Source organism: Zerene cesonia, chromosome 3 (assembly GCF_012273895.1).
Source record: "Zerene cesonia ecotype Mississippi chromosome 3, Zerene_cesonia_1.1, whole genome shotgun sequence".
NCBI lineage: Eukaryota > Metazoa > Arthropoda > Insecta > Lepidoptera > Pieridae > Zerene > Zerene cesonia.
The window spans coordinates 8,672,808-8,684,286 of NC_052104.1; positions in this window are offsets into that span (position 1 = coordinate 8,672,808).

Consider the following 11,479-nt stretch of genomic DNA (forward strand, 5'->3'; position numbering starts at 1 on the left):
TTAAATAGCCTAAATACATTTTTCTTTAAAGCGCCATCTAGTAAGGTTATATAAAACCAAGTGAATGTTTTCAAAATACACAATAGTTATACATAGTTGTTTCTAGATGGCAGTTATATTAAATAGTATATGTGTTATATTATATTTTGCGACAATAATTATTATTAAGTTATTATAACTTTGGTATGAAATAAATACACAAAACAAAAGCTTATCTGAATCAATTTGTGTTTGGTTTTTTTCTCCATTCTTTGAAAACAAAAATTTGAATTTATATTTTATTCAATTTAGTTCGCGGGGGAAGTTTAACGTATTTTTTTCATAGATGATACTACAAACCAAGAAATGTATTAAGCGATTTGTAACAAAAAGATTTTTGAGAGAAAATTGATGCATTTGATTTATGCAAGTATGTATTTTCCTATCAGTTAATATAATTAAGAGTGATATCTCAAAATCAATAGGAATCTAATGTTTTCGATTTCAGCTTATGTACATAATTAATGTGCTTATTTTAATGTAATAAGAATAAATAATGTCATATTAGTATCAATAATATTAGTATAATCCGTGCAATTAAGGAACTTCAATTGCCGACAGCATTTAAAAAGAAAGGCCAAATACTTCAGATTTTTTTACTACAGTTATTTATGATCCCGATTACGGAAATATGTCTAGATTATTATAAAACTATTTTGTCAAAAAGGGCATTTTTTTTATTTATAGTACTAGGTGCTTGTCCCGGATCCGCCTGGACATCAAGATTCCTGTTTTATCACAAGGGAGCATTTAATCGGCATAATAAGTATCCTTTCAGCGAAGTCAGTTCATACCCTGTCTACATACCGAATTTCATTAAAATCCGTTCAGCAGTTTCACCGTGATTGACGGTCAGACATCCAAAGTTTCGCATTTATGATATTAGTGTGATGTAACTAGTTACTTAAAACTAATTAAGTAGTTTTTCTTATATAATATCTTAATATACCATGTTATTAGTGGATGTAAATATTAAATTATTTAACATATAAATCGCAAAGGTTACCTACTGACTTAACTATAAAGACACAGCGCAAACCACTGCACCCATCGGGCTGAAATTTGGTATGGACGCCATGATCCGATAAGAGACAATTTTGATAAATTCTGCAAGGGGGATAGAATAAAAAATATTTCACAAAGTACATCTTATATAAAAAATGATAAAATATATTTCATAGAAGTACATAATATAAATAATATCAGATTATAACAGCGGACAACACCCCTTGCGGAATCATTAGAGGTTCATAAACATCTATTTAGATACTTTTTGTTCCAATCACGTCACCAAAAGGGTTGACGGGGTGACAAATGACGTCCATTATTTATCTATCAGAGATCACTAAGCAAGTTAACACGACCTTGCCCCACTTATAACACTTTTTTATATATTTCCGTAAATAGTCAGACATTATATGTACCGTTAACGATAGGACCTTGTTAAGGAAATCCCTAAAATTATTAGATGCATGTATGCATGTATGCAAGCATGTTCAGTACTTATAAGTCGAAGCATGTATGTATGTTCTGTTTTCTTGTCAAAACGATCGAGCCAATATTTGCATGAATTTATTTATTTAGCATATAGAGAGATCGCAATTTAGAGTAGGACGCATAGACCTTTTTTTGTTACAAAGCAAAATTTAAACAGTACCTAGATTGTAAATGAGTACTGGCTGTCGTATGTTAAAAACCTAAGCGAAGCCATGGTAAAAGCTCTTCTAGGAAGACAGCAACAATTTTGGAATTGAGAACAAAATATAGCCAAAGACACGGATGCTGGATAAATCTTGTGAATTTTATGTATTCCCACATCTATGAGATATTCTAGCTTAAGTATGATATGGTATTCCATTATTATTATTTTCGGTTGTTTATTCTAGTAAGCTACCGAAATTTAGACTTATGATGGAGTATTTTTCAAGCGTCCTTTTATATTTACTGAATGTTTTATTGCGTTTTTATACAAGTAAGTATTTTTTGAACACGATACTCATTGTAGCATCCAGTAACGATTAACACTTTACGCAATCGGTCACATTCCCCAAGACCGAAGCAATTTTGTAAACGTTTTATGACAAAATAATAGCGGCTAGGTATCATTTGGAAAAAACTGACGTGAAATTAAGAGAAGACGTAAAAAACGCGGGCCGAGTCAGGTAGAAGCTAGGTGCGGTTCTTTGGCGAAGATAAAAAGTGTGTCGTTCTTACTACTAGAGACTTTTTTAGAAAATTCTAGATTTAAACTAGTATAAAAGAATGATAATTCGCATATAGAAGTAAAGTAGTCCAAATACTAATATGTAGTCAATGAAATTTAGTACTCTCACGATTAATAGCAAATTAAGACAAAGTATAAGAACGAGGCGTTGAGAATTATCGTAATATTTTTATAATAATATATATTTATAAGGCAATAATTATTCTAATCAGTTTATATTTTGTATAACACATAAGAAGACCTTAATTATCCTAATATAGCTTTCCCAAAACCATTCAGGCCAAAAACAATTGCATAGTTTTCAAATTTAAATTATCTTTTAAGATACAAGATTTTGCAAAGATTTTCGGATCTAATATAAATTAGAGTAACTACTAACTCTCTTTATTTTGTGGCCACTTTTTTACACAACTTGCCTTACAGATAACGCAACACTTACAGATAAAGTTTGGTAATGTTTGACCTCATAAAGACATCAAATTGCTCAATCGTATAATCTTCACAATGAAAATCCGCACAAGTAGTTCAAGAAACTCTGTTTTAAATGCGTCTTTTATAGGAATGTTGGTATGTTTAATTTCTTTGTGTAAAAACGATTCACAAAATCTAAAGGATCCAATACAATTTAAATATAACAACGTATACGTCATTAATATAACTGCAAACACCCCATGTCAGAGGGTAAATGAAATGACCTTGTATATTGACCGACTAGAGTTACGAGGGGTGAAAGTTAATTAGGGTATTCGTCAGTGTACTTATGCAATTTTAATATCTATAAACGATGAGGTAACAGTTCTATTGCATGTTATTTGTTTAGTTTCATTTAAGTAGCTGACTCCACAAATTTTATACCGATTGTGTATTTTATTGAAAACTAACTTTTGTACGCAGATGACCAAAATAATTATTTATGATGCAAACTTTCATCCCCTTTATTGTTTTAACATTATGGCTATTGGCATGCCAAATTTCAACCCGATAGGTCCAGTAGTTTGGGCTGTTCGTGGATAGACCAGTCTGTAAGTCACTTTCGCGTTTTATATATCGAGATAAGGAAATAAAATTATATAATAATCCATTTTTATAACACTTTGAATATATTGCATCTTATTTCAACCACCAAGTATAGTAATACTAGCAGCTTTGTTTTATAAAAAAATTGTTATGATTAAAAGTATAAATTATATATAATTATTAAATATATAAACCTTCAGTCGTAATTTTGTGTTTTTATTTCTGTGTATAAGTGAGTACAAGATTAAAAAAAATCACATCGCTAAGTAAGTTAAGCTTGGTGTTATTTGTGTTAAGTTAATGATGATGTAAGTACTTTTATTTTATATTACGTACATAGAGGCAATGAAGTTTATATGCAACATATTATTTATGTATCTTATGTTAAAAGTACATATACAGATATTTATTACTATTTAACTGAGAACTAAACTGAGAAAACAGACTACTGCTAGCTGCGCCCCGCGGTTTCACCCGCGTACGTCTGTATCCCGTAGGAATATCGGGATAAGAAGTTGCCTATGTGTTATTCCAGTTGTTCAGCTATCTATGTACCAAATTTCATTGCAAGTGGTTTAGCAGTTTTTGCCTAAAAGATTATCAAACATCCATCTATTCTTACAAACTTTTGCGTTTACAATATTAGTAGGATATGTCACTATTTTGTACATTTTCAATTTTTTTTTATTTAGTGTAGTACGTAAAATTGTTAAATTAATAAATAAATTAATTAATAACCGCTTAAATGATTAATTGTTCCAGCTTTGAAAGTTAATGAATATAAAATATTAAAACTTATAATAGTGTAATGAATTCTAAATCCTGTGACACAGTTCTAACTAACACGGACTTTAGTTTCTACAAATATAATTGTACTAATTAAACAGTTTAATAAAGATTTATTTATTTACCTGTAAAGTATCAGATACTTAATACCTAGATTTCCGAGCAGTATTTCCACCGAAAGTATCATAGATAATAGAGCTTGAATTACTAACCGATAATAAAAACAATACACAAAAACAGTATAGCACGTGCAGAATCAGGTGGGGCTAACGGACGGCCACATGTCGGATCCGGGATCCGTGACGTGTCGGATCCTACCTGACGTAAATCGGAAATAATTGTCGATATATTTCACCGATGATTTTTTATCAGCACATATTGTAATCGCACCCATTGCCCATTTTTATATTTTCTACAGCTTCTCTTTGACCACCAGATTGTCTGCAAGAGATCGCTGCCTTAGCGATAAGACCGCGTGTTGTGCTCGTGAATGTTTATAATATAATGTCTATTTTCTTACTTTCTATTATCATTTGGTGAACAATAAAGCGTTTTTGATTTTTTTTTATAAGTATGGATAAATCATGGGTAAAATTGTGCATAGAGACCTTGCCTTTCAAAAACATTCAGAACATGTATGGAAGATAGATAATTTAGAATTTAAAGTGAAAGGTGTTTATTTGAACGTACCAATCTCTAGAATTATGGAGTCGATTTTATTTTCACCATTAGATATGTATGACGTACGTAATCTCTGAGTGATATAGGCTATGTATTATATACCGGCGAACCGCTGAATTTTAATTGAAAAGTACAATTTACAAAATATGAAACCGAAAAGCAATTCAAAATAAGGTATTCACAATGTCTAAGATTACAATATATAATCCAGATATGTTGAATCATTGCAGTTTCATAGATTTACAAAAAGCGTCAACAATTTTCGCATTATTTAGCACAATGTAACATTATATATTTAATTTTAGAAAATCCACCTGTTGGTAAGCGATCACGGGCGGTTGTGAACATTTGCAGAAGCTGGGCCTCTGCAAACGCTTTGCGCGGTTTATAAGGTAAATGACGAGGAAGGGATTGGCAATGGGAATACAGGAATAGACTGGGAAGAGTGAAGAAACGGAAACATGCCTTCAGCCAGACTTTTGCTCAATCTACTTGTACTATTAAGCTACTTACTACTTTCTCTAAAGCATGTTTTTAAAGAGTCGTTCATCAATGATTCTGTGGTTATTCAAGCAATCGACCTGATTTCAGTTACAAGAGATTACTTTTCTTAATTTGTAACGTAAGAATCTAATGAAATCTTCCGTCGCGGTTCAAGCACTAACTAAAACATTTATATTTTCAATTGGATTTCTAGAAAGCTTTGATTCTGCAAATAGTTTTTACTATTTACAACCATTCTTTCGAACCTACCACTTTTTCAAATTTTGAAACTACATTTAACGAGTTCATGTTAATATAATACGCACAAGGGTATAATTCTCAAATGAAGATAAGTGCATATATACACCAATGAGGGCGGTCACAGTGAGTGGTCGTGCCTTATGGGAACAAGACGTATACGCCACAGGTGGTACATTTCCCACGATACTACCAATTGCCATGTAGCTTCACCTTGGAGTAATGGTACCTATGTGGAGCGTTATTTATTCGTTTGACGAAAAGAAACGTCAATGATATTTTTCAATGAAATGCCATTTGAAAAATACGATTTGCTTGGACACACCGTTTGCAAATAAATAATGATTCTGAACTGACTTCTACATCAGATTAGCACAAAAATGTCGTTGCTAATCGTACATTATTTATTTGTTTCAATAGCTTTTAACTATGATGTCACAATATAGCTCTAAGTCAGTCCTGTTCTTAATTGGACCGTAAAGTACTGATTATAGGTGAATTAGCTGACTAGAAAATATCGTGTCAACTCCGCTTTTCATCGGTTTAGTCATCTTAAGTTTAGTCAAATTATAATATAAGTACGCCCGTAGTACATATATAACCTATACCAAACAAAAATTGGACCGATATCCAAAATTTTTACACCAGAAGAAAGCTTCATCTTGACTGAGTAAGGCTATATAGTATTAAGCGAAGCGAAGCCGGGATGGGCCGATAGTATAATGTATTACAACCTCATCGGCTGAAAATAAGCTGCAAACTAATCGGTATCTACCAATTTGATTATTTGTTTGTTTGATTATTACGATTTAAACGAAAACTAAGGAACCGATTTAAAAAAATGTCTATAAAATTGTAACTAAACAACATAGAAAGCATTATCTTATTTTATTACTCCGGGTCCATACGGTGAAAGCCAGGAGAAACATTGATATCTTCGATAGTATATTTTACAGGTATGAGCAGTAGCTATCATATCGTAAATTTATTACACAGAAATATATTTATATGTTGTTCACGTACTTTGATCGCAAGTAATCGAAGCTCACAATATAAACACCACTATCGTAAAATACCTAACTTTCTATGAAGTTTATGAGTTTCTCTAAATGCAAATGATGGTCAAAGTGACCATATGTCACTGCGATAGTATCACTCGGCTAACGTACATCGCGGTCACGGTCCGTGGTCACTGAATACCAACGGTAAAGCACGCTGTCGCTGATAGGGTCAATTAATAACCCTAGTGGTGTCAGAATTAACATTATACAGAAGTTTTGTTCGCGTTTCAAGTTATAGCCTAAATTCAATATCATAGCAATCTGAAATGACATGTAAGAATTACAAAAAACTCTATCAATGTATGTAGTTTTTCTATTTATTGTTTACAAGCGCCTTCGTAAAAACAAAGAGGTTTGTCAGTTTAACTTTTTTTTTCAACTAGCAACTATTCGCAACGACTAGGCAACTCAAACTCAACTATTTTTCAGGCACAGGCCTAACAGCCGACATAATATAAACGACATAATAAAACATTACTTAAAAAGCACCACAATAGCAAATTAACACACACTCAATATAACGCAACACAAAGAATAAGACATTACCTAGTCCCAATTTGTTGCTCAGGCGCCGATGCTGTGTTAATGCTACCGACATAATACCTGTAATCGATTAAACAAATATCCGCCGGAATTGACTAACTCATAAATCATGGCCCACTGATTGGATTGCTCCATAGATTGTAGACTACAGACTGTACACGTGTTTCTGCCTTCACATGTTTTTTGTCAATTAATGCTTTAAATAAGGAGGATGCTTCACACTTTTGAGTTACGCTATAAGATTTTTTAAAAGGCATAATTGAAATGTATGTTTGCATTTTTGAATCGGATTTGTCATAAGATTATATAACTACCTATCCATAATTTTAAATTGGAAGACAAACACGTTATTAAATAAAAATAGAGGGAAGCATGGTATATTTAAATACGCCCTTTCAATTCAAGCACAGTTAAGACGTGTAAGTATTTTAATCTGTGTAGTTTTAAGATCTATAGCAGTGTTTTAATGTATTAATTCAAATTCTAAGTAGTAGGTATTCTTTAAATATTTAGTCATATTTTAATAGTTTCTTGCCGTGTGTAAGTTGGAGCGAATAAGGTACTAACTATGAACCTGTTTAATTTTCAGATCTTTCTTTCTAACTAGTATTGTGGCAGTATTTTAAATTTAATATACATTCAAAATAATACTTTTTTTGTATTCTCTTGTCGTGGTTACTTGAGAGCGTATAAGGTATTAGGACGCCACCTCTATAAAATGCTTCTTCTGTGACGGGTGAAAACGCGGTTTTTGCCAAACCAATTAATTGAGGCAGCCTGTGCCGTATTGGATGCTGGTAACACCATAATTTGCTTTTATTACTATTTATATAGCCTTTAATTATTTTATTTTGTTCACCGAAAACTAACAAGGCCCTAAAACATTTTATTAACACGTTTACGAAGCCTCTATCTTGATAATATTTCGTGTGAAATTTTGTTTTAAGATTTTTAAAGGTTAATTCGTATTTGAGGGCTGAGAAGCGATATTTTTATAGCAGTTTTCGTTTGTTTGGTTTTTAATAAAGGTAATTATGGATATACAAGTGATTAAATATTTTTATTTCTATGTACAATGTACAGTTAGCTATAGGTATACATTAAGTACCAATAAAAAAATTTAAAACTATGTTGTTGATTAAAAATCTTGAATTATTAATCTTTATCTTCAACTCTTTTATAATAAAAAAAGATTGTTGTTAGTTTGATAATTCCGCTATCTTTCTACATCAAAGTCTCATTCGAAACGAAATAAATTTACATATAAATATGTATTTTAATGTGGGAGTCGAGCACGCTTCGGCACGAATTGGGCCAGCTCGCACCGGGGAAGTACCACACCCCCACAGAAGACCGGCGTGGAATAGCATGCTGTTGTGTTTCGTACGGTGAGTGGGGGAGCCGGAGGTTCGTTTCCTTTTCGCCATCTTTCCTATTCCATTACTTCTTTTCAGCTGTCTCTGCGAATGTTCATGAGCGATGGTGATCGCTTACCATGAAGCGAACCACCAGCTCCTTTGCCCGCTTATGGCATAAAAAATGAAGTGTTTGCGTAACATAACCACAAAAGAACTAAAAATACCATAGTATTATATAATATATAGTATAAAATCTAGAAAAGCAGATAAAAAAAATTTAAAACTACTGGTCAAACTAAATTGGCGCCAAATTGTTTTTTTAAACATAAAATTATCGAACCGTTTTATTGTCTATTGGACTGCCGTTTCTATAATCATAACAATTGGTCTATTAGAGAAAAAACTTTGCTATTATTGAACTAACCGTTGCAGAGTAATTTAGAAAATGGTTTATTTGTTTATGATTATAAGTTCGTTCGTTAAATATAACACGCTACTAGGTATGGCTGTAAAAATAAGATGTATAAAATATGTGATTTACATTTACAATCGATCTGAAGAATTAATTATTATCCAATTCTTATAAATATAGACAAATCGAAATATATATTTTTGATCATAACTACAGTTTTCATATGGTGTCTACGACACGTCTTAATGTGTGACTATTTACCTTACCACGTTGTTATAAGATACCTTATTGAATCAAACTCTATTACACTACCATATAATTACCGATACAAGACTCTATTCCGAAAAATGCAAATCATTTATATACAAAACGATAGCCGATCATTCAACTTCACTTCGAAGTTCTTACAAAACAAATAACAATTTGTTAGTGTTATATACCTTTACAAATTACGATTTCAAAAAATTACAACCCTCACGAATTTCTAAAACAAAAAACTGCTCCCAATAGTGTTAACAAGGCACGAAAGTAACATCGAAAACAAACAAACATAATTTATTATATTTACACGGCAGAATTAGATTGCACCAAAACGATCCCGAATGCCTATAATCGATCCAGCGCAACCAATAATCAGATTTAATAACATCATCATAGTTTGCAATGTTTCGATGAAGGTGCCGAAAGAATCCACCCAATTATTTTCATATGTAAAACTGCACCTACTAGCAAATTAATTGCCGTGTAAACTTCAGTTAATATGAAATTTGTTATTTAACTAATATAAGAACATCTAGAAGGCTATTGATTATGAAAGTCGGGTATAAAAGGCATTTCTGTTGCTATTATACACCCTTTTCGTTATTAAATGGTATATGGTATAATAAAAACTCTTTACGCCGGAGTTTTAAATGCTCTACGGAACTGGCTGTTACACAAATATTAAAAACAAATAAACAAAAAATAACATCCCAAAACAAATTCAAAATTCGAATTACAATACATATTTGTAATGCGCCAATCACAAGAACTATTAACGCAGAAAGCTGTCACCGAAACATCAAAAAATATCGACAATCATAAACCAATATTTTTGCTAATAACGCCGCTTGCAAAGACAATAATTAGTTTTTTTCGTATTTGCTTAACGAAGTGTGCTATTTAGTCGCGTTGTACAAAATTTATTTTGTGACCACCAAATTAAATGAAGCACTTAAAACATAAGCACTAAGGAACAAAATACAACTGCTTTACCGAAAGAGATAGCAACAGTCAATATTCTTCGACAAAGATCTTTCAACTATTAGAATTTTACATGTTTATAAAATGAACCCTCAGTCAATGGATTACAGTCCAATTTATACCGACAAGTTCACTAATGTGCCTACTTAACTTCGTAGTTTCCGTTTGCGGTTAGCGACAAAGACATTTTTTGCAAAGATTTTGCGTAGTTTTTGCATCTGTGCGAAGGTGGCCGGCGCCTGCGCACTGACTTGCGCTTTTCGTCTATTTGTCATAAATGCGGTGGCCTTTGTAAAAAAAAACATGTAAATATTATTTTTGCAAATTATGGATCTGTTTTGTGTAATTATAGTTAAAAATTTTAATTCTCTAATTACCTGTGCATTTGTTAAATCTGTACAAATGATACCTATAATTTTCATCGGAGAATTTCAAAAGGGAAATTTAAACACAACATTATCTAAAACAATAAATATTTATCTTATCATCATAATAACAACAATGTGTGAATTCAAATAAGTATCCAATGTTACCTTAATATAAATTTACAAAACTTTGAATTTAGCAAAGATTTTCATATTAAGAAAATCGAATTAAGCGTAATTGATGAATGCGTGATGATGGTGATGATGATGATGATGATCCCAGTGGTTTAGGACCTTGTACTTAAAGCGAAATGTTGGAGACCGGTCGAGCGCGCAAAAATATTGATTTTTCAGTTTATGTACACACGATACACATTGTCACTGCTCGAAACGGTGAAGGAAAACATCGTGAGGAAACCGGCATGTCGAAGAATGAAAAGTTCGACGACCGCACCGCACTGCACTTGGCCAGCGTAGATTAAGGCTAAGATTATGTGAACCCTCATAGAAGGCCTGAGTCCCTGCAGTGGGACAGTATATGAGCTGATGATGATGATGATTATGATCATCGTCATCTCAAAACATTGAACTCAATAGCTTGTTTTCTTCTGAGTTCTGTAGAATAATATAGTAACTGTACCTGGTAAAGTTATATTTAGAAAAATGGGAGAATTAATGAAGACAGTCAGCTACTTAAAACTCGAAACTCTTCCAAATTAGTATTAATAACTAAAATATAATTATTAACAGTATGTATACATTAATAATGTTCATTAAAACTTCTCTTCACAAGCAACCGCACCTCATATGAAATAAGTTCTATAATGAGAAATAATTTTATATAATAACCCACCCACTTCCTTCGGCCTTGGAACAAAATAAACAAACACAATGTTTTACCATAAAAGCCTTATTTCATTGCGTGATCATTGTGAGGGAAACTCAATAGGCCTTCTTCAGAACAAAATTGAATGGAAAACCAGGGTCGGACTTGGTGCAACAAAACATGT